Source organism: Schistocerca gregaria, chromosome 3 (genome assembly GCF_023897955.1).
Source record: "Schistocerca gregaria isolate iqSchGreg1 chromosome 3, iqSchGreg1.2, whole genome shotgun sequence".
NCBI lineage: Eukaryota > Metazoa > Arthropoda > Insecta > Orthoptera > Acrididae > Schistocerca > Schistocerca gregaria.
The window spans coordinates 314,355,780-314,382,993 of record NC_064922.1 but is presented as its reverse complement, the minus strand read 5'-3'; the positions used below and the strand labels follow the sequence as shown (position 1 = coordinate 314,382,993).

Sequence of the window (27,214 nt, the reverse complement as noted above, 5' to 3'; positions counted from 1 at the left end):
GTCTGGCTAAAGACGTCTAATCGAGCAAAATATTGCGTAATCATTATCTCTCAGTTATATATTAGCGTTAAACGATATAAATAACAAAAATATTAGACACTTCGCGCCTGGAGAAAGTGCGAGTCGGCGCCTTCACCTTAATGTCAGAATGCGAAAATTCACTAGTACCTTTTTTCAAGCAGGTTCTGTTCGTCCGTTCTCTGTAATCGTTTGGTATCTGATTAAATTGACATACTCGCCCATGGCTTCCGTAAACGAAAATTTCACTGTGACCCCGACGTGATTTGAACACGCAACCTTCTGATCTGGAGTCAGACGCGCTACCGTAGCGCCACGGAGTCGACGCTGCTAAGCTCTTATCACGAATAGGTTCCTCGAACACTTACTGTACCGTTCAAACCTAAGAAATAATGACAGTAGGATCCACGAGAGACTCTTCCCAGATGTACTTGCTCTGGCGGGGGTGTAACTCAGTGGTAGAGTGTCTGCTTCGCATGCAGAAAGTCCTGGGTTCAAATCCCAGCTCCTCCAATTTTTGTTTCTCCGTGCAGCAGTATATGAAAACTTTTGCCTAGCACCATATTCTATCAAATTCAGCGTACAAGATTCTTCCCCGAGCAAGTGGATTTCTTACAGTTCGACGCCATAGCGGGAGGACGATGACCTGCAAGACCCTGGCCTGCGATCCCCCCATTGAAATGTTGCTCCAAAGCCTTCGGTATGGCGTGCGGAGTGCATCTCAATCATTTCAAACATGTATTTGCAACTAAATGCGACAATCGTTATTTGTTTTTTCAAGATACTGAAAAATGAAGGGGGCACCCGGGATTCAACCGGGGACCTCTCGATCTGCAGTCGAATGCTCTACGACTGAGCTATACCCACTTTCACAAACTTTCTATCCCCATAACTTAAGGAAAATTATTATACTCTGTCTGGCTAAAGACGTCTAATCGAGCAAAATATTGCGTAATCATTATCTCTCAGTTATATATTAGCGTTAAACGATATAAATAACAAAAATATTAGACACTTCGCGCCAGGAGAAAGTGCGAGTTGGTGCCTTCACCTTAATGTCAGAATGCGAAAATTCACTAGTAGCTTTTTTCAAGCAGGTTCTGTTCGTCCGTTCTCTGTAATCGTTTGGTATCTGATTAAATTGACATACTCGCCCATGGCTTCCGTAAACGAAAATTTCACTGTGAACCCGACGTGATTTGAACACGCAACCTTCTGATCTGGAGTCAGACGCGCTACCGTTGCGCCACGGAGTCGACGCTGCTAAGCTCGTATCATGAATAGGTTCCTCGAACACTTACTGTACCGTTCAAACCTAAGAAATAATGACAGTAGGATCCACGAGAGACTCTTCCCAGATGTACTTGCTCTGGCGGGGGTGTAACTCAGTGGTAGAGTGTCTGCTTCGCATGCAGAAAGTCCTGGGTTCAAATCCCAGCTCCTCCAATTTTTGTTTCTCCGTGCAGCAGTATATGAAAACTTTTGCCTAGCACCATATTCTATCAAATTCAGCGTACAAGATTCTTCCCCAAGCAAGTGGATTTCTTACAGTTCGACGCCATAGCGGGAGGACGATGACCTGCAAGACCCTGGCCTGCGATCCCCCCATTGAAATGTTGCTCCAAAGCCTTCGGTATGGCGTGCGGAGTGCATCTCAATCATTTCAAACATGTATTTGCAACTAAATGCGACAATCGTTATTTGTTTTTTCAAGATACTGAAAAATGAAGGGGGCACCCGGGATTGAACCGGGGACCTCTCGATCTGCAGTCGAATGCTCTACGACTGATCTATACCCCCTTTCACAAACTTTCTATCCCCATAACTTAAGGAAAATTATTATACTCTGTCTGGCTAAAGACGTCTAATCGAGCAAAATATTGCGTAATCATTATCTCTCAGTTATATATTAGCGTTAAACGATATAAATAACAAAAATATTAGACACTTCGCGCCTGGAGAAAGTGCGAGTCGGCGCCTTCACCTTAATGTCAGAATGCGAAAATTCACTAGTAGCTTTTTTCAAGCAGGTTCTGTTCGTCCGTTCTCTGTAATCGTTTGGTATCTGATTAAATTGACATACTCGCCCATGGCTTCCGTAAACGAAAATTTCACTGTGACCCCGACGTGATTCGAACACGCAACCTTCTGATCTGGAGTCAGACGCGCTACCGTTGCGCCACGGAGTCGACGCTGCTAAGCTCTTATCATGAATAGGTTCCTCGAACACTTACTGTACCGTTCAAACCTAAGAAATAATGACAGTAGGATCCACGAGAGACTCTTCCCAGATGTACTTGCTCTGGCGGGGGTGTAACTCAGTGGTAGAGTGTCTGCTTCGCATGCAGAAAGTCCTGGGTTCAAATCCCAGCTCCTCCAATTTTTGTTTCTCCGTGCAGCAGTATATGAAAACTTTTGCCTAGCACCATATTCTATCAAATTCAGCGTACAAGATTCTTCCCCAAGCAAGTGGATTTCTTACAGTTCGACGCCATAGCGGGAGGACGATGACCTGCAAGACCCTGGCCTGCGATCCCCCCATTGAAATGTTGCTCCAAAGCCTTCGGTATGGCGTGCGGAGTGCATCTCAATCATTTCAAACATGTATTTGCAACTAAATGCGACAATCGTTATTTGTTTTTTCAAGATACTGAAAAATGAAGGGGGCACCCGGGATTCAACCGGGGACCTCTCGATCTGCAGTCGAATGCTCTACGACTTTTTTTTTTTTTTTTTTTTTTTTTTTTTTTACAAAGCAACAGTTCTTCAAGGTACCAGTTAAACATATACAAATGAGTGTTAGGTAAACAAATTATTAGAATAACATTAAATACAACAAAATATAACATCCCTTTTTTTTTCTTTTTTTTTGTAATAATTTGTATTGAAGAAACTAAAAGTGCATATATATTCACTATGCAAGAGTTCTTCAAGGTACCATTCCATTTAAACATATACAAATAACTGTTAGTTAAGCAAAAAAATAAATAAATACATTAAAAAGAAAAAACATTAAATACAACAAAGTATAACATATTCTGTCTTTTCGCCTTTTTTTAATTATTTATTATTATTGTTATTATTATTATTATTATTTTGTCGATGCATGGGAACTTGGATAAGGGTGTTGCATCATGTGACAGGTATGCATGGTACACCCCAGCTTTGAGGGGGGTCAAGGAAGACGCTGCGGAGATAACCGGCAAAAGTTTGTCGGTAAGATGGTTTGCGAGTGAGGGTGCTATGCGAGGTCACAACTTTGTACCAGAAGTCAAGGACTGTATGCGGACCATTTTGAAAGAGGTATTCTAAAGCCAGTCCTCGAAACCAGATGAGAGTATGGTGCTTAGCAAGAGGGTAGTGAAATGTCTGGGGCAACAACAGGAAATCCGGGGTTACCGTCGGTGGCGGGGCACGGAGGTAAAAGCCCACGATTCGTTGGATGAGGAGCCATACGTTTTGTTTCAGGGGGCACGTAAGACGGTGCTCGTCGGTGTCTTCGAGCTGACAGTCAGGGCAGAGTGGGGAGGTGGCCAGTCCTATGCGATAAAGTCGACTGTTAGTCGGGAACTTTCCATAAACTAAAACATACCAGAGTGCAGACACAGACGACGGTAAAAAGGGTGCATGCACACACCCCCAAACTGTGCGCCAGTTAATGTCAGGATGCCGTAGCACCATGGGGTCGCAAGGGTTGGACAGCATAAACAAACGATAATAATCTTTTGTACGGGGAGGACGGGCGACTGGAAGATCGGCCCGAACGTAGCTGAGTTCTATGAAACAATTGGCGACGTGGTACAATAATGGAGAAATAGGTGCCACATTGATCGGTGGATCGAGAGAAGCTGGTCGGAGGATATCTAAGAGACTACGTGTTAAGGACGGAACCGTCCCCTGCCAGTGCCGCAACAGAGTGTGGACAAAGAGTGCAGAAGATCGTGCCCGCACGTTGACGAGTCCGAGGCCACCTTTTGCAGGAGGCAATGTTAAAGTGCTGTAACGGACTTTGAAAAGTGCCCCTGCTGACACGAAATATCCAAAGGCTGATTGGATGCGGCGGCCAAGGAGTAACGGCATTGGGAGGATCTGGGCGACGTGTACCACTTTAGGGGCTACATACATGTTGACATAGGACACACGTTGGAGTAGGTTTAAGTTACGGTGCACTTGACCGCGGACATGGTGCCGAATCGACTGCAAAAGCCGCCGGTATGCCAGGGCCACTGTGCGGTGTGTGGAGCTCGTAAATTCGATACCCAAGTAACGAAGGGTGGTACTGACTGGGAGTGGGTTCGGCACCATAGCCGGGAGGCCGCGCCCAATGTGCATCATAGTCGATTTACGGACATTAAGAATGCTACCAGAAGGATGTCCATACTGGTGGATCCATTGGATGGCGTCATTGAGTTCCGTGGAGGAGCAGGTGAGAAAGAGAAGATCGTCCGCATAAGCCCTACAGTGAAAGGTGTAGTCACGCAAAGTGAGGCCCTGCAGTCTAGAGGTAAGTCCAGTGATGAGGGGCTCAAGTGCAATGGCATATAGTAAAGTAGACATAGGGCATCCTTGACGTACAGAGCGGCGTATAGGAATCGGTCCTACAAGCCTCCCATTGACTTGTACCATCGAGACGGCGGGAAGTAGTAACCGGCGAATGGCATCGACAAAAAGTAATGGGAACCCCATACGTGTCGCCACCGTGAGGAGGAATGGGTGTCGAACGCGATCAAAGGCACTCGTGAAATCGACGGATACCAGTGCTGCACGAAGGCGACAAACCGACGCCAGTGCAATGAGGTCACGGCATTCTCCTAGGGCTGTTTGTAAGGTGGCCCCACAACCACGTGCAGTCTGCTCAGGTGAAAGGACCGTAGGTAAGACGGTGCGCATGCGCGCTGCTAAGAGGCGTGCATAGATTTTATAGTCTGCATTCAGGAGTGTAAGGGGGCGATATGCAGAGACATGTGACCCTCCCTTCGGTTTAGGCACAGGTAGAAGAATGCCAGTGACGAATTCAGGTGGAATTGGGAAGGATGGAGTAAAGAGTTCCTGAATCATTTCCGTCCAGCGAGGAAGCATCAACGTGGTGAACGCCCGGTAAAACTCCACTGGGAGACCATCTGGTCCTGGTGATTTGTTCTTGGCCCCTCTGTTGATCGCATCTACTACCTCTTCTGCGGTGATTGCAGACATCATGGACGTTGACTCCGCTACGGTGAGTGTCCGCCCAGGAGAAGGACGGAGATCATCAGGAATGGGCGTCGCCATCTGTTCATCATCATAAAATTGGCGATAATGTTCAGCAAAGGCAGACACCACCGCCGCCTGTGTTGTGTGGTGAACACCATCGGAGGTCGTGATGTGGGAGACGAAGAGTCGACGTCGACGACTGTGGTCGGATGCGGCATGGATTGTGGATGGGGTTTCGTCGTGGAGGAGGTCTTGTCGTCGGGAACGCACCACGACACCATGCAGTCGTGCACGTTGAGGAGAGAGGAGACGAGCTTTGGTACGTTGTCGTTCCCTATGGGTGTCAGGTGATGGAGGGAGTGCATCGAGCTCACGGAGGACGGCGTAGTAAAAATTTGTGGTGTCTCGATGCCATGCTGCTGCTTCCTTGCCACATTGTATGAAGGCCTTTCTGATCGCAGGTTTGGCACATTTGAGCCACCAATGGAACGTGGATGTGTACTGCGGAAGGCGTCTTTCGCAAGACGCCCACGTAGTGGCAATACATTGTCGGCAGTGTGGATCATTAAGGAGGGAGGTATTAAGCTTCCAGTAACCTCTGCTGCGCCACACTGACTGAGGTGGCAGAGCCAGGGAGCAAATGACGGCGCAGTGGTCCGAGAATGCAAGGGGCCACCGTTCAGCTTGGGCGACGTCGTTGCCAAGGTGGGCAGAGACATATAACCGGTCCAGTCTGCTCGCAGAATGTGCTGTATAATGGGTGAAACCGGGGGTATTGCCATGAATTTTCTCCCAAACGTCCACTAGGTGAAAATCTTCGATTAAGGTGAGAAGCGCCGGGCATGGCGAATAACTAGGCATTTGGTCCTGCGGATGGAGGACACAGTTGAAATCGCCTCCCATGATAAGGCGATCATAGCTTCCAGAAAACAGGGGCGCCACGTCATGTCCGAAGAAAGTGGACCGCTGCCGACGGTTCGTGGAGCCAGACGGAGCGTAGATATTGATGACGCGCGTGTCGAAGATGGTAACAGCCATGCCTCTTCCACAGGGAAGGATTGTCGTGTCCTTGAGTGGGATTCCTTCGCGTATGTAGAAAGCCACTCCACGCCCTGATTGATCACATGTGGACGTGTATGAGTCGTAGCCGTAGACTGGTGGTAGTGTGGCAACGCGTACTTCCTGAAGAAGGGCGACGTCGACGTCAGAGGCCCGAAGCATGTCACATAGGAGTTGCAGCTTGGGTACAGTGCCGATCATGTTGATGTTCAGCGTGGCAAACCGATACGTTTGTTTCAGTGGTGGTGGACGCGCATCTACCATCACCAAGGCAAGTAATAGGAGGGCACCGACAGGAAGTCCCGTCCCATCAGGTGCAGGGCCTCGCTTTTGATGTTAACAGGCAGCCTTGTCCGGCGGAGGCAACTCATCCGGAGGAGGGGGCGTATCTTCCTCAATCTCGTCGGCCCATGCTCCTATGCCATGGGTCCGTCCAATGTCCATGGGAATTGCGTCGTGGTGAGAGAGATCTGGAGTTGTCGGCGGGGAGACAGGCGTCTCAACCGGCGCACCGATCGTTACATTGTGCGTGGCGACCTCCATAGAGGTCCCGTCCTGCGAAATGTCTTGATCATCGTGAAAGTTGTCCGCCGACCTCTGCATGGAAATGTCGGTTGGTTGGGTGTCGTCTTCGTCGTCGCGGGTGGCGACGCTTTGAGAGCCCGTGGGTGAACGGCGACGGCGTTTGCGCCTACGTGGCGAGCGTTGTTTGCGCACGTGTTCCTCAGTGTCGGACGACGGCAAGGAAGAGCGTCGACCTGGTTCGAATGCGTCGGTGGGTACAATGAAATTGTCAAACAGGTGTTGTGAAGAAGTACTGTTCTCCTCAGCGTCAGGTGCGGGAGCCTGTTCGGCGGCAAGGTTGTCAGGTGGGACGTCCGCACCGTCCATAGGTGACTGGGACGGTGGGACGTGCCGATCGGAAGGAACGGGCGACGGACTGGACGAAACTGTAGACGTGGCAAGAGCCGCTGCGTAAGTGACCGGTAGGGCGGTCATAGTGGGTGTGACGGACGCTTCCGACAACGGGAGCTGCGCGACACGTCGTTGAATGCATTCAGACCGTAGGTGACCTTCTTTCCCGCAACCGGAACAGGTTCGAGGTTGGCCGTCGTACATTATAATGGCACGGCAGCCTCCGATACGTAGATAAGAAGGCACGTGTTTCTGCAACTCGATGCGGACCTGTCTAACACCGTTTAAAACGGGATAGGTCTGAAATTGTACCCATCGTTCGGCAACATGTTCCAGAACGTTGCCATAGGGACGGAGCGCCTCGATGACGACGTCTGCAGGTAGTTCGAACGGCAGTTCGAATATCCTTATCGTCCGTGTGCCGAGACCTGCGTGATCGACGGTAACGGGTCCGACGTTGCCGTCGGAATGGCAGAAGCGCAGTCCACGTTTTGCCTCTTGAAGCACCTTGTCGCACGCCGCATCGTTGATCATTTTGACGTAGACGGTACTGCTAACTATCGACAAGTGGATACCAATTAGATCCGTTGGTGGTATCTTAACTTCATCGCGAATAAATCGTTCTACCTCCAGGGCCTTGGGTCGGGCGAAGTCGGAACAAAAGTTGAAACGTAATGTCTTCTTCCGATAGTTGTGCGCCATGGTGGTCGAGAAGGGAAAACGGCACTTACAGCGGCCGAAGTAAACACAAACACACCGTGCGCGCCTCGCCCGCAGCGCTCTGGCGCGTGACCGCCTCGCAGCACTGCCGGCGGCAGACTGCTCTGTCTGGCTAAAGACGTCTAATCGAGCAAAATATTGCGTAATCATTATCTCTCAGTTATATATTAGCGTTAAACGATATAAATAACAAAAATATTAGACACTTCGCTCCTGGAGAAAATGCGAGTCGGCGCCTTCACCTTAATGTCAGAATGCGAAAATTCACTAGTAGCTTTTTTCAAGCAGGTTCTGTTCGTCCGTTCTCTGTAATCGTTTGGTATCTGACTAAATTGACATACTCGCCCATGGCTTCCGTAAACGAAAATTTCACTGTGACCCCGACGTGATTTGAACACGCAACCTTCTGACCTGGAGTCAGACGCGCTACCGTTGCGCCACGGAGTCGACGCTGCTAAGCTCTTATCATGAATAGGTTCCTCGAACACTTACTGTACCGTTCAAACCTAAGAAATAATGACAGTAGGATCCACGAGAGACTCTTCCCAGATGTACTTGCTCTGGCGGGGGTGTAACTCAGTGGTAGAGTGTCTGCTTCGCATGCAGGAAGTCCTGGGTTCAAATCCCAGCTCCTCCAATTTTTGTTTCTCCGTGCAGCAGTATATGAAAACTTTTGCCTAGCACCATATTCTATCAAATTCAGCGTACAAGATTCTTCCCCAAGCAAGTGGATTTCTTACAGTTCGACGCCATAGCGGGAGGACGATGACCTGCAAGACCCTGGCCTGCGATCCCCCCATTGAAATGTTGCTCCAAAGCCTTCGGTATGGCGTGCGGAGTGCATCTCAATCATTTCAAACATGTATTTGCAACTAAATGCGACAATCGTTATTTGTTTTTTCAAGATACTGAAAAATGAAGGGGGCACCCGGGATTGAACCGGGGACCTCTCGATCTGCAGTCGAATGCTCTACGACTGAGCTATACCCCCTTTCACAAACTTTCTATCCCCTTAACTTAAGGAAAATTATTATTCTCTGTCTGGCTAAAGACGTCTAATCGAGCAAAATATTGCGTAATCATTATCTCTCAGTTATATATTAGCGTTAAACGATATAAATAACAAAAATATTAGACACTTCGCGCCTGGAGAAAGTGCGAGTCGGCGCCTTCACCTTAATGTCAGAATGCGAAAATTCACTAGTAGCTTTTTTCAAGCAGGTTCTGTTCGTCCGTTCTCTGTAACCGTTTGGTATCTGATTAAATTGACATACTCGTCCATGGCTTCCGTAAACGAAAATTTCACTGTGACCCCGACGTGATTTGAACACGCAACCTTCTGATCTGGAGTCAGACGCGCTACCGTTGCGCCACGCAGTCGACGCTGCTAAGCTCTTATCATGAATAGGTTCCTCGAACACTTACTGTACCGTTCAAACCTAAGAAATAATGACAGTAGGATCCACGAGAGACTCTTCCCAGATGTACTTGCTCTGGCGGGGGTGTAACTCAGTGGTAGAGTGTCTGCTTCGCATGCAGAAAGTCCTGGGTTCAAATCCCAGCTCCTCCACTTTTTGTTTCTCCGTGCAGCAGTATATGAAAACTTTTGCCTAGCACCATATTCTATCAAATTCAGCGTACAAGATTCTTCCCCAAGCAAGTGGATTTCTTACAGTTCGACGCCATAGCGGGAGGACGATGACCTGCAAGACCCTGGCCTGCGATCCCCCCATTGAAATGTTGCTCCAAAGCCTTCGGTATGGCGTGCGGAGTGCATCTCAATCATTTCAAACATGTATTTGCAACTAAATGCGACAGTCGTTATTTCTTTTTTCAAGATACTGAAAAATGAAGGGGGCACCCGGGACTGAACCGGGGACCTCTCGATCTGCAGTCGAATGCTCTACGACTGAGCTATACCCCCTTCCACAAACTTTCTATCCCCATAACTTAAGGAAAATTATTATACTCTGTCTGGCTAAAGACGTCTAATCGAGCAAAATATTGCGTAATCATTATCTCTCAGTTATATATTAGCGTTAAACGATATAAATAACAAAAATATTAGACACTTCGCGCCTGGAGAAAGTGCGAGTCGGCGCCTTCACCTTAATGTCAGAATGCGAAAATTCACTAGTAGCTTTTTTCAAGCAGGTTCTGTTCGTCCGTTCTCTGTAATCGTTTGGTATCTGATTAAATTGACATACTCGCCCATGGCTTCCGTAAACGAAAATTTCACTGTGACCCCGACGTGATTTGAACACGCAACCTTCTGATCTGGAGTCAGAAGCGCTACCGTTGCGCCACGCAGTCGACGCTGCTAAGCTCTTAACATGAATAGGTTCCTCGAACACTTACTGTACCGTTCAAACCTAAGAAATAATGACAGTAGGATCCACGAGAGACTCTTCCCAGATGTACTTGCTCTGGCGGGGGTGTAACTCAGTGGTAGAGTGTCTGCTTCGCATGCAGAAAGTCCTGGGTTCAAATCCCAGCTCCTCCAATTTTTGTTTCTCCGTGCAGCAGTATATGAAAACTTTTGCCTAGCACCATATTCTATCAAATTCAGCGTACAAGATTTTTCCCCAAGCAAGTGGATTTCTTACAGTTCGACGCCATAGCGGGAGGACGATGACCTGCAAGACCCTGGCCTGCGATCCCCCCATTGAAATGTTGCTCCAAAGCCTTCGGTATGGCGTGCGGAGTGCATCTCAATCATTTCAAACATGTATTTGCAACTAAATGCGACAATCGTTATTTCTTTTTTCAAGATACTGAAAAATGAAGGGGGCACCCGGGATTGAACCGGGGACCTCTCGATCTGCAGTCGAATGCTCTACGACTGAGCTATACCCCCCTTTCACAAACTTTCTATCCCCATAACTTAAGGAAAATTATTATACTCTGTCTTGCTAAAGACGTCTAATCGAGCAAAATATTGCGTAATCATTATCTCTCAGTTATATATTAGCGTTAAACGATATAAATAACAAAAATATTAGACACTTCGCGCCTGGAGAAAGTGCGAGTCGGCGCCTTCACCTTAATGTCAGAATGCGAAAATTCACTAGTAGCTTTTTTCAAGCAGGTTCTTTTCGTCCGTTCTCTGTAATCGTTTGGTATCTGATTAAATTGACATACTCGCCCATGGCTTCCGTAAACGAAAATTTCACTGTGACCCCGACGTGATTTGAACACGCAACCTTCTGATCTGGAGTCAGACGCGCTACCGTGGCGCCACGCAGTCGACGCTGCTAAGCTCTTATCATGAATAGGTTCATCGAACACTTACTGTACCGTTCAAACCTAAGAAATAATGACAGTAGGATCCACGAGAGACTCTTCCCAGATGTACTTGCTCTGGCGCGGGTGTAACTCAGTGGTAGAGTGTCTGCTTCGCATGCAGAAAATCCTGGGTTCAAATCCCAGCTCCTCCAATTTTTGTTTCTCCGTGCAGCAGTATATGAAAACTTTTGCCTAGCACCATATTCTATCAAATTCAGCGTACAAGATTCTTCCCCAAGCAAGTGGATTTCTTACAGTTCGACGCCATAGCGGGAGGACGATGACCTGCAAGACCCTGGCCTGCGATCCCCCCATTGAAATGTTGCTCCAAAGCCTTCGGTATGGCGTGCGGAGTGCATCTCAATCATTTCAAACATGTATTTGCAACTAAATGCGACAATCGTTATTTGTTTTTTCAAGATACTGAAAAATGAAGGGGGCACCCGGGACTGAACCGGGTACCTCTCGAACTGCAGTCGAATGCTCTACGACTGAGCTATACCCCCTTTCACAAACTTTCTATCCCCATAACTTAAGGAAAATTATTATACTCTGTCTGGCTAAAGACGTCTAATCGAGCAAAATATTGCGTAATCATTATCTCTCAGTTATATATTAGCGTTAAACGATATAAATAACAAAAATATTAGACACTTCGCGCCTGGAGAAAGTGCGAGTCGGCGCCTTCACCTTAATGTCAGAATGCGAAAATTCACTAGTAGCTTTTTTCAAGCAGGTTCTGTTCGTCCGTTCTCTGTAATCGTTTGGTATCTGATTAAATTGACATACTCGCCCATGGCTTCCGTAAACGAAAATTTCACTGTGACCCCGACGTGTTTAGAACACGCAACCTTCTGATCTGGAGTCAGACGCGCTACCGTTGCGCCACGGAGTCGACGCTGCTAAGCTCTTATCATGAATAGGTTCCTCGAACACTTACTGTACCGTTCAAACCTAAGAAATAATGACAGTAGGATCCACGAGAGACTCTTCCCAGATTTACGTGCTCCGGCGGGGGTGTAACTCAGTGGTAGAGTGTCTGCTTCGCATGCAGAATGTCCTGGGTTCAAATCCCAGCTCCTCCAATTTTTGTTTCTCCGTGCAGCAGTATATGAAAACTTTTGCCTAGCACCATATTCTATCAAATTCAGCGTACAAGATTCTTCCCCAAGCAAGTGGATTTCTTACAGTTCGACGCCATAGCGGGAGGACGATGACCTGCAAGACCCTGGCCTGCGATCCCCCCATTGAAATGTTGCTCCAAAGCCTTCGGTATGGCGTGCGGAGTGCATCTCAATCATTTCAAACATGTATTTGCAACTAAATGCGACAATCGTTATTTCTTTTTTCAAGATACTGAAAAATAAAGGGGGCACCCGGGATTGAACCGGGGACCTCTCGATCTGCAGTCGAATGCTCTACGACTGAGCTATACCCCCTTTCACAAACTTTCTATCCCCATAACTTAAGGAAAATTATTATACTCTGTCTGGCTAAAGACGTCTAATCGAGCAAAATATTGCGTAATCATTATCTCTCAGTTATATATTAGCGTTAAACGATATAAATAACAAAAATATTAGACACTTCGCGCCTGGAGAAAGTGCGAGTCGGCGCCTTCACCTTAATGTCAGAATGCGAAAATTCACTAGTAGCTTTTTTCAAGCAGGTTCTGATCGTCCGTTCTCTGTAATCGTTTGGTATCTGATTAAATTGACATACTCGCACATGGCTTACGTAAACGAAAATTTCACTGTGAACCCGACGTGATTTGAACACGCAACCTTCTGATCTGGAGTCAGACGCGCTACCGTTGCGCCACGGAGTCGACGCTGCTAAGCTCTTATCATGAATAGGTTCCTCGAACACTTACTGTACCGTTCAAACCTAAGAAATAATGACAGTAGGATTCACGAGAGACTCTTCCCAGATGTACTTGCTCTAGCGGGGGTGTAACTCAGTGGTAGAGCGTCTGCTTCGCATGCAGAAAGGCCTGGGTTCAAATCCCAGCTCCTCCAATTTTTGTTTCTCCGTGCAGCAGTATATGAAAACTTTTGCCTAGCACCATATTCTATCAAATTCAGCGTACAAGATTCTTCCCCAAGCAAGTGGATTTCTTACAGTTCGACGCCATAGCGGGAGGACGATGACCTGCAAGACCCTGGCCTGCGATCCCCCCATTGAAATGTTGCTCCAAAGCCTTCGGTATGGCGTGCGGAGTGCATCTCAATCATTTCAAACATGTATTTGCAACTAAATGCGAGAATCGTTATTTGTTTTTTCAAGATACTGAAAAATGAAGGGGGCACCCGGGATTGGACCTCTCGATCTGCAGTCGAATGCTCTACGACTGAGCTATACCCCCTTTCACAAACTTTCTATCCCCATAACTTAAGGAAAATTATTATACTCTGTCTGGCTAAAGACGTCTAATCGAGCAAAATATTGCGTAATCATTATCTCTCAGTTATATATTAGCGTTAAACGATATAAATAACAAAAATATTAGACACTTCGCGCCTGGAGAAAGTGCGAGTCGGTGCCTTCACCTTAATGTCAGAATGCGAAAATTCACTAGTAGCTTTTTTCAAGCAGGTTCTGTTCGTCCGTTCTCTGTAATCGTTTGGTATCTGATTAAATTGACATACTCGCCCATGGCTTCCGTAAACGAAAATTTCACTGTGAACCCGACGTGATTTGAACACGCAACCTTCTGATCTGGAGTCAGACGCGCTACCGTTGCGCCACGGAGTCGACGCTGCTAAGCTCTTATCATGAATAGGTTCCTCGAACACTTACTGTAACGTTCAAACCTAAGAAATAATGACAGTAGGATCCACGAGAGACTCTTCCCAGATGTACTTGCTCTAGCGGGGGTGTAACTCAGTGGTAGAGCGTCTGCTTCGCATGCAGAAAGGCCTGGGTTCAAATCCCAGCTCCTCCAATTTTTGTTCCTCCGTGCAGCAGTATATGAAAACTTTTGCCTAGCACCATATTCTATCAAATTCAGCGTACAAGATTCTTCCCCAAGCAAGTGGATTTCTTACAGTTCGACGCCATAGCGGGAGGACGATGACCTGCAAGACCCTGGCCTGCGATCCCCCCATTGAAATGTTGCTCCAAAGCCTTCGGTATGGCGTGCGGAGTGCATCTCAATCATTTCAAACATGTATTTGCAACTAAATGCGAGAATCGTTATTTGTTTTTTCAAGATACTGAAAAATGAAGGGGGCACCCGGGATTGGACCTCTCGATCTGCAGTCGAATGCTCTACGACTGAGCTATACCCCCTTTCACAAACTTTCTATCCCCATAACTTAAGGAAAATTATTATACTCTGTCTGGCTAAAGACGTCTAATCGAGCAAAATATTGCGTAATCATTATCTCTCAGTTATATATTAGCGTTAAACGATATAAATAACAAAAATATTAGACACTTCGCGCCTGGAGAAAGTGCGAGTCGGTGCCTTCACCTTAATGTCAGAATGCGAAAATTCACTAGTAGCTTTTTTCAAGCAGGTTCTGTTCGTCCGTTCTCTGTAATCGTTTGGTATCTGATTAAATTGACATACTCGCCCATGGCTTCCGTAAACGAAAATTTCACTGTGAACCCGACGTGATTTGAACACGCAACCTTCTGATCTGGAGTCAGACGCGCTACCGTTGCGCCACGGAGTCGACGCTGCTAAGCTCTTATCATGAATAGGTTCCTCGAACACTTACTGTACCGTTCAAACCTAAGAAATAATGACAGTAGGATCCACGAGAGACTCTTCCCAGATGTACTTGCTCTGGCGGGGGTGTAACTCAGTGGTAGAGTGTCTGCTTCGCATGCAGAAAGTCCTGGGTTCAAATCCCAGCTCCTCCAATTTTTGTTTCTCCGTGCAGCAGTATATGAAAACTTTTGCCTAGCACCATATTCTATCAAATTCAGCGTACAAGATTCTTCCCCAAGCAAGTGGATTTCTTACAGTTCGACGCCATAGCGGGAGGACGATGACCTGCAAGACCCTGGCCTGCGATCCCCCCATTGAAATGTTGCTCCAAAGCCTTCGGTATGGCGTGCGGAGTGCATCTCAATCATTTCAAACATGTATTTGCAACTAAATGCGACAATCGTTATTTGTTTTATCAAGATACTGAAAAATGAAGGGGGCACCCGGGACTGAACCGGGGACCTCTCGATCTGCAGTCGAATGCTCTACGACTGAGCTATACCCCCTTTCACAAACTTTCTATCCCCATAACGTAAGGAAAATTATAATACTCTGTCTGGCTAAAGACGTCTAATCGAGCAAAATATTGCGTAATCATTATCTCTCAGTTATATATTAGCGTTAAACGATATAAATAACAAAAATATTAGACACTTCGCGCCTTGAGAAAGTGCGAGTCGGCGCCTTCACCTTAATGTCAGAATGCGAAAATTCACTAGTAGCTTTTTTCAAGCAGGTTCTGTTCGTCCGTTCTCTGTAATCGTTTGGTATCTGATTAAATTGACATACTCGCCCATGGCTTCCGTAAACGAAAATTTCACTGTGACCCCGACGTGATTTGAACACGCAACCTTCTGATCTGGAGACAGACGCGCTACCGTTGCGCCACGGAGTCGACGCTGCTAAGCTCTTATCATGAATAGGTTCCTCGAACACTTACTGTACCGTTCAAACCTAAGAAATAATGACAGTAGGATCCACGAGAGACTCTTCCCAGATGTACTTGCTCTGGCGGGGGGTAACTCAGTGGTAGAGTGTCTGCTTCGCATGCAGAAAGTCCTGGGTTCAAATCCCAGCTCCTCCAATTTTTGTTTCTCCGTGCAGCAGTATATGAAAACTTTTGCCTAGCACCATATTCTATCAAATTCAGCGTACAAGATTCTTCCCCAAGCAAGTGGATTTCTTACAGTTCGACGCCATAGCGGGAGGACGATGACCTGCAAGACCCTGGCCTGCGATCCCCCCATTGAAATGTTGCTCCAAAGCCTTCGGTATGGCGTGCGGAGTGCATCTCAATCATTTCAAACATGTATTTGCAACTAAATGCGACAATCGTTATTTCTTTTTTCAAGATACTGAAAAATGAAGGGGGCACCCGGGATTGAACCGGGGACCTCTCGATCTGCAGTCGAATGCTCTACGACTGAGCTATACCCCCTTTCACAAACTTTCTATCCCCATAACTTAAGGAAAATTATTATACTCTGTCTGGCTAAAGACGTCTAATCGAGCAAAATATTGCGTAATCATTATCTCTCAGTTATATATTAGCGTTAAACGATATAAATAACAAAAATATTAGACACTTCGCGCCTGGAGAAAGTGCGAGTCGGCGCCTTCACCTTAATGTCAGAATGCGAAAATTCACTAGTAGCTTTTTTCAAGCAGGTTCTGTTCGTCCGTTCTCTGTAATCGTTTGGTATCTGATTAAATTGACATACTCGCCCATGGCTTCCGTAAACGAAAATTTCACTGTGACCCAGACGTGATTTGAACACGCAACCTTCTGATCTGGAGTCAGACGCTCTACCCTGGCGCCACGGAGTCGACGCTGCTAAGCTCTTATCATGAATAGGTTCCTCGAACACTTACTGTACCGTTCAAACCTAAGAAATAATGACAGTAGGATCCACGAGAGACTCTTCCCAGACGTACTTGCTCTGGCGGGGGTGTAACTCAGTGGTAGAGTGTGTGCTTCGCATGCAGAAAGTCTTGGGTTCAAATCCCAGCTCCTCCAATTTTTGTTTCTCCGTGCAGCAGTATATGAAAACTTTTGCCTAGCACCATATTCTATCAAATTCAGCGTACAAGATTCTTCCCCAAGCAAAGTGGATTTCTTACAGTTCGACGCCATAGCGGGAGGACGATGACCTGCAAGACCCTGGCCTGCGATCCCCCCATTGAAATGTTGCTCCAAAGCCTTCGGTATGGCGTGCGGAGTGCATCTCAATCATTTCAAACATGTATTTGCAACTAAATGCGACAATCGTTATTTGTTTTTTCAAGATACTGAAAAATGAAGGAGGCACCCGGGATTGAACCGGGGACCTCTCGATCTGCAGTCGAATGCTCTACGACTGAGCTGTACCCCCTTTCACAAACTTTCTATCCCCATAACTTAAGGAAAAATATTATACTCTGTCTGGCTAAAGACGTCTAATCGAGCAAAATATTGCGTAATCATTATCTCTCAGTTATATATTAGCGTTAAACGATATAAATAACAAAAATATTAGACACTTCGCGCCTGGAGAAAGTGCGAGTCGGCGCCTTCACCTTAATGTCAGAATGCGAAAATTCACTAGTAGCTTTTTTCAAGCAGGTTCTGTTCGTCCGTTCTCTGTAATCGTTTGGTATCTGATTAAATTGACATACTCGCCCATGGCTTCCGTAAACGAAAATTTCACTGTGACCCCGACGTGATTTGAACACGCAACCTTCTGATCTGGAGTCAGACGCGCTACCGTTGCGCCACGGAGTCGACGCTGCTAAGCTCTTATCATGAATAGGTTCCTCGAACACTTACTGTACCGTTCAAACCTAAGAAATAATGACAGTAGGATCCACGAGAGACTCTTCCCAGATGTACTTGCTCTGGCGGGGGTGTAACTCAGTGGTGGAGTGTCTTCTTCGCATGCAGAAAGTCCTGGGTTCAAATCCCAGCTCCTCCAATTTTTGTTTCTCCGTGCAGCAGTATATGAAAACTTTTGCCTAGCACCATATTCTATCAAATTCAGCGTACAAGATTCTTCCCCGAGCAAGTGGATTTCTTACAGTTCGACGCCATAGCGGGAGGACGATGACCTGCAAGACCCTGGCCTGCGATCCCCCCATTGAAATGTTGCTCCAAAGCCTTCGGTATGGCGTGCGGAGTGCATCTCAATCATTTCAAACATGTATTTGCAACTAAATGCGACAATCGTTATTTCTTTTTTCAAGATACTGAAAAATGAAGGGGGCACCCGGGACTGAACCGGGGACCTCTCGATCTGCAGTCGAGTGCTCTACGACTGAGCTATACCCCCTTTCACAAACTTTCTATCCCCATAACTTAAGGAAAATTATTATACTCTGTCTGGCTAAAGACTTCTAATCGAGCAAAATATTGCGTAATCATTATCTCTCAGTTATATATTAGCGTTAAACGATATAAATAACAAAAATATTAGACACTTCGCGCCTGGAGAAAGTGCGAGTCGGCGCCTTCACCTTAATGTCAGAATGCGAAAATTCACTAGTAGCTTTTTTCAAGCAGGTTCTGTTCGTCCGTTCTCTGTAATCGTTTGGTATCTGATTAAATTGACATACTCGCCCATGGCTTCCGTAAACGAAAATTTCACTGTGACCCCGACGTGATTCGAACACGCAACCTTCTGATCTGGAGTCAGACGCGCTACCGTTGCGCCACGAAGTCGACGCTGCTAAGCTTTTATCATGAATAGGTTCCTCGAACACTTACTGTACCGTTCAAACCTAAGAAATAATGACAGTAGGATCCACGAGAGACTCTTCCCAGATTTACGTGCTCTGGCGGGGGTGTAACTCAGTGGTAGAGTGTCTGCTTCGCATGCAGAATGTCCTGGGTTCAAATCCCAGCTCCTCCAATTTTCGTTTCTCCGTGCAGCAGTATATGAAAACTTTTGCTTAGCACCATATTCTATCAAATTCAGCGTACAAGATTCTTCCCCAAGCAAGTGGATTTCTTACAGTTCGACGCCATAGCGGGAGGACGATGACCTGCAAGACCCTGGCCTGCGATCCCCCCATTGAAATGTTGCTCCAAAGCCTTCGGTATGGCGTGCGGAGTGCATCTCAATCATTTCAAACATGTATTTGCAACTAAATGCGACAATCGTTATTTGTTTTTTCAAGATACTGAAAAATGAAGGGAGCACCCGGGACTGAACCGGGGACCTCTCGATCTGCAGTCGAATGCTCTACGACTGAGCTATACCCACTTTCACAAACTTTCTATCCCCATAACTTAAGGAAAATTATTATACTCTGTCTGGCTAAAGACGTCTAATCGAGCAAAATATTGCGTAATCATTATCTCTCAGTTATATATTAGCGTTAAACGATATAAATAACAAAAATATTAGACACTTCGCGCCTGGAGAAAGTGCGAGTCGGCGCCTTCACCTTAATGTCAGAATGCGAAAATTCACTAGTAGCTTTTTTCAAGCAGGTTCTGATCGTCCGTTCTCTGTAATCGTTTGGTATCTGATTAAATTGACATACTCGCACATGGCTTACGTAAACGAAAATTTCACTGTGACCCCGACGTGATTTGAACACGCAACCTTCTGATCTGGAGTCAGACGCGCTACCGTTGCGCCACGGAGTCGACGCTGCTAAGCTCTTATCATGAATAGGTTCCTCGAACACTTACTGTACCGTTCAAACCTAAGAAATAATGACAGTAGGATCCACGAGAGACTCTTCCCAGATGTACTTGCTCTGGCGGGGGGTAACCCAGTGGTAGAGTGTCTGCTTCGCATGCAGAAAGTCCTGGGTTCAAATCCCAGCTCCTCCAATTTTTGTTTCTCCGTGCAGCAGTATATGAAAACTTTTGCCTAGCACCATATTCTATCAAATTCAGCGTACAAGATTCTTCCCCAAGCAAGTGGATTTCTTACAGTTCGACGCCATAGCGGGAGGACGATGACCTGCAAGACCCTGGCCTGCGATCCCCCCATTGAAATGTTGCTCCAAAGCCTTCGGTATGGCGTGCGGAGTGCATCTCAATCATTTCAAACATGTATTTGCAACTAAATGCGACAATCGTTATTTCTTTTTTCAAGATACTGAAAAATGAAGGGGGCACCCGGGATTGAACCGGGGACCTCTCGATCTGCAGTCGAATGCTCTACGACTGAGCTATACCCCCTTTCACAAACTTTCTATCCCCATAACTTAAGGAAAATTATTATACTCTGTCTGGCTAAAGACGTCTAATCGAGCAAAATATTGCGTAATCATTATCTCTCAGTTATATATTAGCGTTAAACGATATAAATAACAAAAATATTAGACACTTCGCGCCTGGAGAAAGTGCGAGTCGGCGCCTTCACCTTAATGTCAGAATGCGAAAATTCACTAGTAGCTTTTTTCAAGCAGGTTCTGTTCGTCCGTTCTCTGTAATCGTTTGGTATCTGATTAAATTGACATACTCGCCCATGGCTTCCGTAAACGAAAATTTCACTGTGACCCAGACGTGATTTGAACACGCAACCTTCTGATCTGGAGTCAGACGCGCTACCCTGGCGCCACGGAGTCGACGCTGCTAAGCTCTTATCATGAATAGGTTCCTCGAACACTTACTGTACCGTTCAAACCTAAGAAATAATGACAGTAGGATCCACGAGAGACTCTTCCCAGATGTACTTGCTCTGGCGGGGGTGTAACTCAGTGGTAGAGTGTCTGCTTCGCATGCAGAAAGTCCTGGGTTCAAATCCCAGCTCCTCCAATTTTTGTTTCTCCGTGCAGCAGTATATGAAAACTTTTGCCTAGCACCATATTCTATCAAATTCAGCGTACAAGATTCTTCCCCAAGCAAAGTGGATTTCTTACAGTTCGACGCCATAGCGGGAGGACGATGACCTGCAAGACCCTGGCCTGCGATCCCCCCATTGAAATGTTGCTCCAAAGCCTTCGGTATGGCGTGCGGAGTGCATCTCAATCATTTCAAACATGTATTTGCAACTAAATGCGACAATCGTTATTTGTTTTTTCAAGATACTGAAAAATGAAGGAGGCACCCGGGATTGAACCGGGGACCTCTCGATCTGCAGTCGAATGCTCTACGACTGAGCTGTACCCCCTTTCACAAACTTTCTATCCCCATAACTTAAGGAAAAATATTATACTCTGTCTGGCTAAAGACGTCTAATCGAGCAAAATATTGCGTAATCATTATCTCTCAGTTATATATTAGCGTTAAACGATATAAATAACAAAAATATTAGACACTTCGCGCCTGGAGAAAGTGCGAGTCGGCGCCTTCACCTTAATGTCAGAATGCGAAAATTCACTAGTAGCTTTTTTCAAGCAGGTTCTGTTCGTCCGTTCTCTGTAATCGTTTGGTATCTGATTAAATTGACATACTCGCCCATGGCTTCCGTAAACGAAAATTTCACTGTGACCCCGACGTGATTTGAACACGCAACCTTCTGATCTGGAGTCAGACGCGCTACCGTTGCGCCACGGAGTCGACGCTGCTAAGCTCTTATCATGAATAGGTTCCTCGAACACTTACTGTACCGTTCAAACCTAAGAAATAATGACAGTAGGATCCACGAGAGACTCTTCCCAGATGTACTTGCTCTGGCGGGGGTGTAACTCAGTGGTAGAGTGTCTGCTTCGCATGCAGAAAGTCCTGGGTTCAAATCCCAGCTCCTCCAATTTTTGTTTCTCCGTGCAGCAGTATATGAAAACTTTTGCCTAGCACCATATTCTATCAAATTCAGCGTACAAGATTCTTCCCCAAGCAAGTGGATTTCTTACAGTTCGACGCCATAGCTGGAGGACGATGACCTGCAAGACCCTGGCCTGCGATCCCCCCATTGAAATGTTGCTCCAAAGCCTTCGGTATGGCGTGCGGAGTGCATCTCAATCATTTCAAACATGTATTTGCAACTAAATGCGACAATCGTTATTTGTTTTTTCAAGATACTGAAAAATGAAGGGGGCACCCGGGACTGAACCGGGGACCTCTCGATCTGCAGTCGAATGCTCTACGACTGAGCTATACCCCCTTTCACAAACTTTCTATCCCCATAACTTAAGGAAAATTATTATACTCTGTCTGGCTAAAGACGTCTAATCGAGCAAAATATTGCGTAATCATTATCTCTCAGTTATATATTAGCGTTAAACGATATAAATAACAAAAATATTAGACACTTCGCGCCTGGAGAAAGTGCGAGTCGGCGCCTTCACCTTAATGTCAGAATGCGAAAATTCACTAGTAGCTTTTTTCAAGCAGGTTCTGTTCGTCCGTTCTCTGTAATCGTTTGGTATCTGATTAAATTGACATACTCGCCCATGGCTTCCGTAAACGAAAATTTCACTGTGAACCCGACGTGATTTGAACACGCAACCTTCTGATCTGGAGTCAGACGCGCTACCGTTGCGCCACGGAGTCGACGCTGCTAAGCTCTTATCATGAATAGGTTCCTCGAACACTTACTGTACCGTTCAAACCTAAGAAATAATGACAGTAGGATCCACGAGAGACTCTTCCCAGATGTACTTGCTCTGGCGGGGGTGTAACTCAGTGGTAGAGTGTCTGCTTCGCATGCAGAAAGTCCTGGGTTCAAATCCCAGCTCCTCCAATTTTTGTTTCTCCGTGCAGCAGTATATGAAAACTTTTGCCTAGCACCATATTCTATCAAATTCAGCGTACAAGATTCTTCCCCAAGCAAAGTGGATTTCTTACAGTTCGACGCCATAGCGGGAGGACGATGACCTGCAAGACCCTGGCCTGCGATCCCCCCATTGAAATGTTGCTCCAAAGCCTTCGGTATGGCGTGCGGAGTGCATCTCAATCATTTCAAACATGTATTTGCAACTAAATGCGACAATCGTTATTTCTTTTTTCAAGATACTGAAAAATGAAGGGGGCACCCGGGACTGAACCGGGGACCTCTCGATCTGCAGTCGAGTGCTCTACGACTGAGCTATACCCCCTTTCACAAACTTTCTATCCCCATAACTTAAGGAAAATTATTATACTCTGTCTGGCTAAAGACGTCTAATCGAGCAAAATATTGCGTAATCATTATCTCTCAGTTATATATTAGCGTTAAACGATATAAATAACAAAAATATTAGACACTTCGCGCCTGGAGAAAGTGCGAGTCGGCGCCTTCACCTTAATGTCAGAATGCGAAAATTCACTAGTAGCTTTTTTCAAGCAGGTTCTGTTCGTCCGTTCTCTGTAATCGTTTGGTATCTGATTAAATTGACATACTCGCCCATGGCTTCCGTAAACGAAAATTTCACTGTGACCCCGACGTGATTCGAACACGCAACCTTCTGATCTGGAGTCAGACGCGCTACCGTTGCGCCACGAAGTCGACGCTGCTAAGCTTTTATCATGAATAGGTTCCTCGAACACTTACTGTACCGTTCAAACCTAAGAAATAATGACAGTAGGATCCACGAGAGACTCTTCCCAGATTTACGTGCTCTGGCGGGGGTGTAACTCAGTGGTAGAGTGTCTGCTTCGCATGCAGAATGTCCTGGCTTCAAATCCCAGCTCCTCCAATTTTCGTTTCTCCGTGCAGCAGTATATGAAAACTTTTGCTTAGCACCATATTCTATCAAATTCAGCGTACAAGATTCTTCCCCAAGCAAGTGGATTTCTTACAGTTCGACGCCATAGCGGGAGGACGATGACCTGCAAGACCCTGGCCTGCGATCCCCCCATTGAAATGTTGCTCCAAAGCCTTCGGTATGGCGTGCGGAGTGCATCTCAATCATTTCAAACATGTATTTGCAACTAAATGCGACAATCGTTATTTGTTTTTTCAAGATACTGAAAAATGAAGGGAGCACCCGGGACTGAACCGGGGACCTCTCGATCTGCAGTCGAATGCTCTACGACTGAGCTATACCCACTTTCACAAACTTTCTATCCCCATAACTTAAGGAAAATTATTATACTCTGTCTGGCTAAAGACGTCTAATCGAGCAAAATATTGCGTAATCATTATCTCTCAGTTATATATTAGCGTTAAACGATATAAATAACAAAAATATTAGACACTTCGCGCCTGGAGAAAGTGCGAGTCGGCGCCTTCACCTTAATGTCAGAATGCGAAAATTCACTAGTAGCTTTTTTCAAGCAGGTTCTGATCGTCCGTTCTCTGTAATCGTTTGGTATCTGATTAAATTGACATACTCGCACATGGCTTACGTAAACGAAAATTTCACTGTGACCCCGACGTGATTTGAACACGCAACCTTCTGATCTGGAGTCAGACGCGCTACCGTTGCGCCACGGAGTCGACGCTGCTAAGCTCTTATCATGAATAGGTTCCTCGAACACTTACTGTACCGTTCAAACCTAAGAAATAATGACAGTAGGATCCACGAGAGACTCTTCCCAGATGTACTTGCTCTGGCGGGGGGTAACTCAGTGGTAGAGTGTCTGCTTCGCATGCAGAAAGTCCTGGGTTCAAATCCCAGCTCCTCCAATTTTTGTTTCTCCGTGCAGCAGTATATGAAAACTTTTGCCTAGCACCATATTCTATCAAATTCAGCGTACAAGATTCTTCCCCAAGCAAGTGGATTTCTTACAGTTCGACGCCATAGCGGGAGGACGATGACCTGCAAGACCCTGGCCTGCGATCCCCCCATTGAAATGTTGCTCCAAAGCCTTCGGTATGGCGTGCGGAGTGCATCTCAATCATTTCAAACATGTATTTGCAACTAAATGCGACAATCGTTATTTGTTTTTTCAAGATACTGAAAAATGAAGGGGGCACCCGGGATTGAACCGGGGACCTCTCGATCTGCAGTCGAATGCTCTACGACTGAGCTATACCCCCTTTCACAAACTTTCTATCCCCATAACTTAAGGAAAATTATTATACTCTGTCTGGCTAAAGACGTCTAATCGAGCAAAATATTGCGTAATCATTATCTCTCAGTTATATATTAGCGTTAAACGATATAAATAACAAAAATATTAGACACTTCGCGCCTGGAGAAAGTGCGAGTCGGCGCCTTCACCTTAATGTCAGAATGCGAAAATTCACTAGTAGCTTTTTTCAAGCAGGTTCTGTTCGTCCGTTCTCTGTAATCGTTTGGTATCTGATTAAATTGACATACTCGCCCATGGCTTCCGTAAACGAAAATTTCACTGTGACCCAGACGTGATTTGAACACGCAACCTTCTGATCTGGAGTCAGACGCGCTACCCTGGCGCCACGGAGTCGACGCTGCTAAGCTCTTATCATGAATAGGTTCCTCGAACACTTACTGTACCGTTCAAACCTAAGAAATAATGACAGTAGGATCCACGAGAGACTCTTCCCAGATGTACTTGCTCTGGCGGGGGTGTAACTCAGTGGTAGAGTGTGTGCTTCGCATGCAGAAAGTCCTGGGTTCAAATCCCAGCTCCTCCAATTTTTGTTTCTCCGTGCAGCAGTATATGAAAACTTTTGCCTAGCACCATATTCTATCAAATTCAGCGTACAAGATTCTTCCCCAAGCAAAGTGGATTTCTTACAGTTCGACGCCATAGCGGGAGGACGATGACCTGCAAGACCCTGGCCTGCGATCCCCCCATTGAAATGTTGCTCCAAAGCCTTCGGTATGGCGTGCGGAGTGCATCTCAATCATTTCAAACATGTATTTGCAACTAAATGCGACAATCGTTATTTGTTTTTTCAAGATACTGAAAAATGAAGGAGGCACCCGGGATTGAACCGGGGACCTCTCGATCTGCAGTCGAATGCTCTACGACTGAGCTGTACCCCGTTTCACAAACTTTCTATCCCCATAACTTAAGGAAAAATATTATACTCTGTCTGGCTAAAGACGTCTAATCGAGCAAAATATTGCGTAATCATTATCTCTCAGTTATATATTAGCGTTAAACGATATAAATAACAAAAATATTAGACACTTCGCGCCTGGAGAAAGTGCGAGTCGGCGCCTTCACCTTAATGTCAGAATGCGAAAATTCACTAGTAGCTTTTTTCAAGCAGGTTCTGTTCGTCCGTTCTCTGTAATCGTTTGGTATCTGATTAAATTGACATACTCGCCCATGGCTTCCGTAAACGAAAATTTCACTGTGACCCCGACGTGATTTGAACACGCAACCTTCTGATCTGGAGTCAGACGCGCTACCGTTGCGCCACGGAGTCGACGCTGCTAAGCTCTTATCATGAATAGGTTCCTCGAACACTTACTGTACCGTTCAAACCTAAGAAATAATGACAGTAGGATCCACGAGAGACTCTTCCCAGATGTACTTGCTCTGGCGGGGGTGTAACTCAGTGGTAGAGTGTCTGCTTCGCATGCAGAAAGTCCTGGGTTCAAATCCCAGCTCCTCCAATTTTTGTTTCTCCGTGCAGCAGTATATGAAAACTTTTGCCTAGCACCATATTCTATCAAATTCAGCGTACAAGATTCTTCCCCAAGCAAGTGGATTTCTTACAGTTCGACGCCATAGCTGGAGGACGATGACCTGCAAGACCCTGGCCTGCGATCCCCCCATTGAAATGTTGCTCCAAAGCCTTCGGTATGGCGTGCGGAGTGCATCTCAATCATTTCAAACATGTATTTGCAACTAAATGCGACAATCGTTATTTGTTTTTTCAAGATACTGAAAAATGAAGGGGGCACCCGGGACTGAACCGGGGACCTCTCGATCTGCAGTCGAATGCTCTACGACTGAGCTATACCCCCTTTCACAAACTTTCTATCCCCATAACTTAAGGAAAATTATTATACTCTGTCTGGCTAAAGACGTCTAATCGAGCAAAATATTGCGTAATCATTATCTCTCAGTTATATATTAGCGTTAAACGATATAAATAACAAAAATATTAGACACTTCGCGCCTGGAGAAAGTGCGAGTCGGCGCCTTCACCTTAATGTCAGAATGCGAAAATTCACTAGTAGCTTTTTTCAAGCAGGTTCTGTTCGTCCGTTCTCTGTAATCGTTTGGTATCTGATTAAATTGACATACTCGCCCATGGCTTCCGTAAACGAAAATTTCACTGTGAACCCGACGTGATTTGAACACGCAACCTTCTGATCTGGAGTCAGACGCGCTACCGTTGCGCCACGGAGTCGACGCTGCTAAGCTCTTATCATGAATAGGTTCCTCGAACACTTACTGTACCGTTCAAACCTAAGAAATAATGACAGTAGGATCCACGAGAGACTCTTCCCAGATGTACTTGCTCTGGCGGGGGTGTAACTCAGTGGTAGAGTGTCTGCTTCGCATGCAGAAAGTCCTGGGTTCAAATCCCAGCTCCTCCAATTTTTGTTTCTCCGTGCAGCAGTATA

At 46.1% G+C, this 27,214-nt stretch overlaps 58 non-coding genes across 58 annotated transcripts; 20 read left to right on the top strand and 38 right to left on the bottom strand.

The window, feature by feature from the left end:
* Positions 1-269: 269 nt before the first annotated feature.
* Positions 270-341, bottom strand: Trnaw-cca (transfer RNA tryptophan (anticodon CCA)). The gene has a single exon. It is a non-coding gene; the product is annotated as a tRNA-Trp (tRNA).
* Positions 342-459: 118 nt separating this feature from the next.
* Positions 460-531, top strand: Trnaa-cgc (transfer RNA alanine (anticodon CGC)). The gene has a single exon. It is a non-coding gene; the product is annotated as a tRNA-Ala (tRNA).
* Positions 532-1,202: 671 nt separating this feature from the next.
* On the bottom strand, positions 1,203-1,274 carry Trnaw-cca (transfer RNA tryptophan (anticodon CCA)). Its single transcript has one exon. It is a non-coding gene; the product is annotated as a tRNA-Trp (tRNA).
* Positions 1,275-1,392: 118 nt separating this feature from the next.
* On the top strand, positions 1,393-1,464 carry Trnaa-cgc (transfer RNA alanine (anticodon CGC)). Its single transcript has one exon. It is a non-coding gene; the product is annotated as a tRNA-Ala (tRNA).
* Positions 1,465-1,746: 282 nt separating this feature from the next.
* On the bottom strand, positions 1,747-1,818 carry Trnac-gca (transfer RNA cysteine (anticodon GCA)). Its single transcript has one exon. It is a non-coding gene; the product is annotated as a tRNA-Cys (tRNA).
* A 317-nt stretch (positions 1,819-2,135) lies between these two features.
* Trnaw-cca (transfer RNA tryptophan (anticodon CCA)) lies at positions 2,136-2,207 on the bottom strand. Its single transcript has one exon. It is a non-coding gene; the product is annotated as a tRNA-Trp (tRNA).
* A 118-nt stretch (positions 2,208-2,325) lies between these two features.
* Positions 2,326-2,397, top strand: Trnaa-cgc (transfer RNA alanine (anticodon CGC)). Its single transcript has one exon. It is a non-coding gene; the product is annotated as a tRNA-Ala (tRNA).
* Positions 2,398-8,277: 5,880 nt separating this feature from the next.
* On the bottom strand, positions 8,278-8,349 carry Trnaw-cca (transfer RNA tryptophan (anticodon CCA)). The gene has a single exon. It is a non-coding gene; the product is annotated as a tRNA-Trp (tRNA).
* Positions 8,350-8,467: 118 nt separating this feature from the next.
* Trnaa-cgc (transfer RNA alanine (anticodon CGC)) lies at positions 8,468-8,539 on the top strand. The gene has a single exon. It is a non-coding gene; the product is annotated as a tRNA-Ala (tRNA).
* Positions 8,540-8,821: 282 nt separating this feature from the next.
* On the bottom strand, positions 8,822-8,893 carry Trnac-gca (transfer RNA cysteine (anticodon GCA)). The gene has a single exon. It is a non-coding gene; the product is annotated as a tRNA-Cys (tRNA).
* A 317-nt stretch (positions 8,894-9,210) lies between these two features.
* Positions 9,211-9,282, bottom strand: Trnaw-cca (transfer RNA tryptophan (anticodon CCA)). Its single transcript has one exon. It is a non-coding gene; the product is annotated as a tRNA-Trp (tRNA).
* A 118-nt stretch (positions 9,283-9,400) lies between these two features.
* Positions 9,401-9,472, top strand: Trnaa-cgc (transfer RNA alanine (anticodon CGC)). The gene has a single exon. It is a non-coding gene; the product is annotated as a tRNA-Ala (tRNA).
* A 282-nt stretch (positions 9,473-9,754) lies between these two features.
* Trnac-gca (transfer RNA cysteine (anticodon GCA)) lies at positions 9,755-9,826 on the bottom strand. The gene has a single exon. It is a non-coding gene; the product is annotated as a tRNA-Cys (tRNA).
* A 317-nt stretch (positions 9,827-10,143) lies between these two features.
* Trnaw-cca (transfer RNA tryptophan (anticodon CCA)) lies at positions 10,144-10,215 on the bottom strand. The gene has a single exon. It is a non-coding gene; the product is annotated as a tRNA-Trp (tRNA).
* A 118-nt stretch (positions 10,216-10,333) lies between these two features.
* On the top strand, positions 10,334-10,405 carry Trnaa-cgc (transfer RNA alanine (anticodon CGC)). The gene has a single exon. It is a non-coding gene; the product is annotated as a tRNA-Ala (tRNA).
* Positions 10,406-10,687: 282 nt separating this feature from the next.
* Trnac-gca (transfer RNA cysteine (anticodon GCA)) lies at positions 10,688-10,759 on the bottom strand. Its single transcript has one exon. It is a non-coding gene; the product is annotated as a tRNA-Cys (tRNA).
* A 318-nt stretch (positions 10,760-11,077) lies between these two features.
* On the bottom strand, positions 11,078-11,149 carry Trnaw-cca (transfer RNA tryptophan (anticodon CCA)). Its single transcript has one exon. It is a non-coding gene; the product is annotated as a tRNA-Trp (tRNA).
* Positions 11,150-11,267: 118 nt separating this feature from the next.
* Trnaa-cgc (transfer RNA alanine (anticodon CGC)) lies at positions 11,268-11,339 on the top strand. Its single transcript has one exon. It is a non-coding gene; the product is annotated as a tRNA-Ala (tRNA).
* Positions 11,340-12,010: 671 nt separating this feature from the next.
* Positions 12,011-12,082, bottom strand: Trnaw-cca (transfer RNA tryptophan (anticodon CCA)). Its single transcript has one exon. It is a non-coding gene; the product is annotated as a tRNA-Trp (tRNA).
* A 118-nt stretch (positions 12,083-12,200) lies between these two features.
* Positions 12,201-12,272, top strand: Trnaa-cgc (transfer RNA alanine (anticodon CGC)). Its single transcript has one exon. It is a non-coding gene; the product is annotated as a tRNA-Ala (tRNA).
* A 282-nt stretch (positions 12,273-12,554) lies between these two features.
* Trnac-gca (transfer RNA cysteine (anticodon GCA)) lies at positions 12,555-12,626 on the bottom strand. The gene has a single exon. It is a non-coding gene; the product is annotated as a tRNA-Cys (tRNA).
* A 317-nt stretch (positions 12,627-12,943) lies between these two features.
* Trnaw-cca (transfer RNA tryptophan (anticodon CCA)) lies at positions 12,944-13,015 on the bottom strand. Its single transcript has one exon. It is a non-coding gene; the product is annotated as a tRNA-Trp (tRNA).
* A 118-nt stretch (positions 13,016-13,133) lies between these two features.
* Positions 13,134-13,205, top strand: Trnaa-cgc (transfer RNA alanine (anticodon CGC)). The gene has a single exon. It is a non-coding gene; the product is annotated as a tRNA-Ala (tRNA).
* A 664-nt stretch (positions 13,206-13,869) lies between these two features.
* Positions 13,870-13,941, bottom strand: Trnaw-cca (transfer RNA tryptophan (anticodon CCA)). The gene has a single exon. It is a non-coding gene; the product is annotated as a tRNA-Trp (tRNA).
* A 118-nt stretch (positions 13,942-14,059) lies between these two features.
* Trnaa-cgc (transfer RNA alanine (anticodon CGC)) lies at positions 14,060-14,131 on the top strand. The gene has a single exon. It is a non-coding gene; the product is annotated as a tRNA-Ala (tRNA).
* Positions 14,132-14,795: 664 nt separating this feature from the next.
* Positions 14,796-14,867, bottom strand: Trnaw-cca (transfer RNA tryptophan (anticodon CCA)). The gene has a single exon. It is a non-coding gene; the product is annotated as a tRNA-Trp (tRNA).
* A 118-nt stretch (positions 14,868-14,985) lies between these two features.
* On the top strand, positions 14,986-15,057 carry Trnaa-cgc (transfer RNA alanine (anticodon CGC)). The gene has a single exon. It is a non-coding gene; the product is annotated as a tRNA-Ala (tRNA).
* A 282-nt stretch (positions 15,058-15,339) lies between these two features.
* On the bottom strand, positions 15,340-15,411 carry Trnac-gca (transfer RNA cysteine (anticodon GCA)). The gene has a single exon. It is a non-coding gene; the product is annotated as a tRNA-Cys (tRNA).
* A 317-nt stretch (positions 15,412-15,728) lies between these two features.
* On the bottom strand, positions 15,729-15,800 carry Trnaw-cca (transfer RNA tryptophan (anticodon CCA)). Its single transcript has one exon. It is a non-coding gene; the product is annotated as a tRNA-Trp (tRNA).
* Positions 15,801-16,271: 471 nt separating this feature from the next.
* Trnac-gca (transfer RNA cysteine (anticodon GCA)) lies at positions 16,272-16,343 on the bottom strand. Its single transcript has one exon. It is a non-coding gene; the product is annotated as a tRNA-Cys (tRNA).
* A 507-nt stretch (positions 16,344-16,850) lies between these two features.
* Positions 16,851-16,922, top strand: Trnaa-cgc (transfer RNA alanine (anticodon CGC)). Its single transcript has one exon. It is a non-coding gene; the product is annotated as a tRNA-Ala (tRNA).
* Positions 16,923-17,205: 283 nt separating this feature from the next.
* Trnac-gca (transfer RNA cysteine (anticodon GCA)) lies at positions 17,206-17,277 on the bottom strand. The gene has a single exon. It is a non-coding gene; the product is annotated as a tRNA-Cys (tRNA).
* Positions 17,278-17,594: 317 nt separating this feature from the next.
* On the bottom strand, positions 17,595-17,666 carry Trnaw-cca (transfer RNA tryptophan (anticodon CCA)). Its single transcript has one exon. It is a non-coding gene; the product is annotated as a tRNA-Trp (tRNA).
* A 472-nt stretch (positions 17,667-18,138) lies between these two features.
* On the bottom strand, positions 18,139-18,210 carry Trnac-gca (transfer RNA cysteine (anticodon GCA)). Its single transcript has one exon. It is a non-coding gene; the product is annotated as a tRNA-Cys (tRNA).
* Positions 18,211-18,527: 317 nt separating this feature from the next.
* Trnaw-cca (transfer RNA tryptophan (anticodon CCA)) lies at positions 18,528-18,599 on the bottom strand. The gene has a single exon. It is a non-coding gene; the product is annotated as a tRNA-Trp (tRNA).
* A 118-nt stretch (positions 18,600-18,717) lies between these two features.
* Positions 18,718-18,789, top strand: Trnaa-cgc (transfer RNA alanine (anticodon CGC)). Its single transcript has one exon. It is a non-coding gene; the product is annotated as a tRNA-Ala (tRNA).
* A 671-nt stretch (positions 18,790-19,460) lies between these two features.
* Positions 19,461-19,532, bottom strand: Trnaw-cca (transfer RNA tryptophan (anticodon CCA)). The gene has a single exon. It is a non-coding gene; the product is annotated as a tRNA-Trp (tRNA).
* A 471-nt stretch (positions 19,533-20,003) lies between these two features.
* On the bottom strand, positions 20,004-20,075 carry Trnac-gca (transfer RNA cysteine (anticodon GCA)). Its single transcript has one exon. It is a non-coding gene; the product is annotated as a tRNA-Cys (tRNA).
* Positions 20,076-20,392: 317 nt separating this feature from the next.
* Positions 20,393-20,464, bottom strand: Trnaw-cca (transfer RNA tryptophan (anticodon CCA)). Its single transcript has one exon. It is a non-coding gene; the product is annotated as a tRNA-Trp (tRNA).
* Positions 20,465-20,582: 118 nt separating this feature from the next.
* On the top strand, positions 20,583-20,654 carry Trnaa-cgc (transfer RNA alanine (anticodon CGC)). Its single transcript has one exon. It is a non-coding gene; the product is annotated as a tRNA-Ala (tRNA).
* Positions 20,655-20,937: 283 nt separating this feature from the next.
* Trnac-gca (transfer RNA cysteine (anticodon GCA)) lies at positions 20,938-21,009 on the bottom strand. Its single transcript has one exon. It is a non-coding gene; the product is annotated as a tRNA-Cys (tRNA).
* A 317-nt stretch (positions 21,010-21,326) lies between these two features.
* Positions 21,327-21,398, bottom strand: Trnaw-cca (transfer RNA tryptophan (anticodon CCA)). Its single transcript has one exon. It is a non-coding gene; the product is annotated as a tRNA-Trp (tRNA).
* Positions 21,399-21,516: 118 nt separating this feature from the next.
* On the top strand, positions 21,517-21,588 carry Trnaa-cgc (transfer RNA alanine (anticodon CGC)). The gene has a single exon. It is a non-coding gene; the product is annotated as a tRNA-Ala (tRNA).
* A 282-nt stretch (positions 21,589-21,870) lies between these two features.
* On the bottom strand, positions 21,871-21,942 carry Trnac-gca (transfer RNA cysteine (anticodon GCA)). The gene has a single exon. It is a non-coding gene; the product is annotated as a tRNA-Cys (tRNA).
* Positions 21,943-22,259: 317 nt separating this feature from the next.
* On the bottom strand, positions 22,260-22,331 carry Trnaw-cca (transfer RNA tryptophan (anticodon CCA)). The gene has a single exon. It is a non-coding gene; the product is annotated as a tRNA-Trp (tRNA).
* A 118-nt stretch (positions 22,332-22,449) lies between these two features.
* Trnaa-cgc (transfer RNA alanine (anticodon CGC)) lies at positions 22,450-22,521 on the top strand. The gene has a single exon. It is a non-coding gene; the product is annotated as a tRNA-Ala (tRNA).
* Positions 22,522-22,804: 283 nt separating this feature from the next.
* Positions 22,805-22,876, bottom strand: Trnac-gca (transfer RNA cysteine (anticodon GCA)). The gene has a single exon. It is a non-coding gene; the product is annotated as a tRNA-Cys (tRNA).
* Positions 22,877-23,193: 317 nt separating this feature from the next.
* Positions 23,194-23,265, bottom strand: Trnaw-cca (transfer RNA tryptophan (anticodon CCA)). The gene has a single exon. It is a non-coding gene; the product is annotated as a tRNA-Trp (tRNA).
* Positions 23,266-23,383: 118 nt separating this feature from the next.
* Positions 23,384-23,455, top strand: Trnaa-cgc (transfer RNA alanine (anticodon CGC)). The gene has a single exon. It is a non-coding gene; the product is annotated as a tRNA-Ala (tRNA).
* A 671-nt stretch (positions 23,456-24,126) lies between these two features.
* Trnaw-cca (transfer RNA tryptophan (anticodon CCA)) lies at positions 24,127-24,198 on the bottom strand. Its single transcript has one exon. It is a non-coding gene; the product is annotated as a tRNA-Trp (tRNA).
* A 471-nt stretch (positions 24,199-24,669) lies between these two features.
* On the bottom strand, positions 24,670-24,741 carry Trnac-gca (transfer RNA cysteine (anticodon GCA)). Its single transcript has one exon. It is a non-coding gene; the product is annotated as a tRNA-Cys (tRNA).
* Positions 24,742-25,058: 317 nt separating this feature from the next.
* Positions 25,059-25,130, bottom strand: Trnaw-cca (transfer RNA tryptophan (anticodon CCA)). The gene has a single exon. It is a non-coding gene; the product is annotated as a tRNA-Trp (tRNA).
* Positions 25,131-25,248: 118 nt separating this feature from the next.
* Trnaa-cgc (transfer RNA alanine (anticodon CGC)) lies at positions 25,249-25,320 on the top strand. Its single transcript has one exon. It is a non-coding gene; the product is annotated as a tRNA-Ala (tRNA).
* Positions 25,321-25,992: 672 nt separating this feature from the next.
* On the bottom strand, positions 25,993-26,064 carry Trnaw-cca (transfer RNA tryptophan (anticodon CCA)). The gene has a single exon. It is a non-coding gene; the product is annotated as a tRNA-Trp (tRNA).
* A 118-nt stretch (positions 26,065-26,182) lies between these two features.
* On the top strand, positions 26,183-26,254 carry Trnaa-cgc (transfer RNA alanine (anticodon CGC)). The gene has a single exon. It is a non-coding gene; the product is annotated as a tRNA-Ala (tRNA).
* A 282-nt stretch (positions 26,255-26,536) lies between these two features.
* On the bottom strand, positions 26,537-26,608 carry Trnac-gca (transfer RNA cysteine (anticodon GCA)). Its single transcript has one exon. It is a non-coding gene; the product is annotated as a tRNA-Cys (tRNA).
* Positions 26,609-26,925: 317 nt separating this feature from the next.
* Trnaw-cca (transfer RNA tryptophan (anticodon CCA)) lies at positions 26,926-26,997 on the bottom strand. Its single transcript has one exon. It is a non-coding gene; the product is annotated as a tRNA-Trp (tRNA).
* Positions 26,998-27,115: 118 nt separating this feature from the next.
* Trnaa-cgc (transfer RNA alanine (anticodon CGC)) lies at positions 27,116-27,187 on the top strand. The gene has a single exon. It is a non-coding gene; the product is annotated as a tRNA-Ala (tRNA).
* The last annotated feature ends 27 nt before the right edge of the window (positions 27,188-27,214 follow it).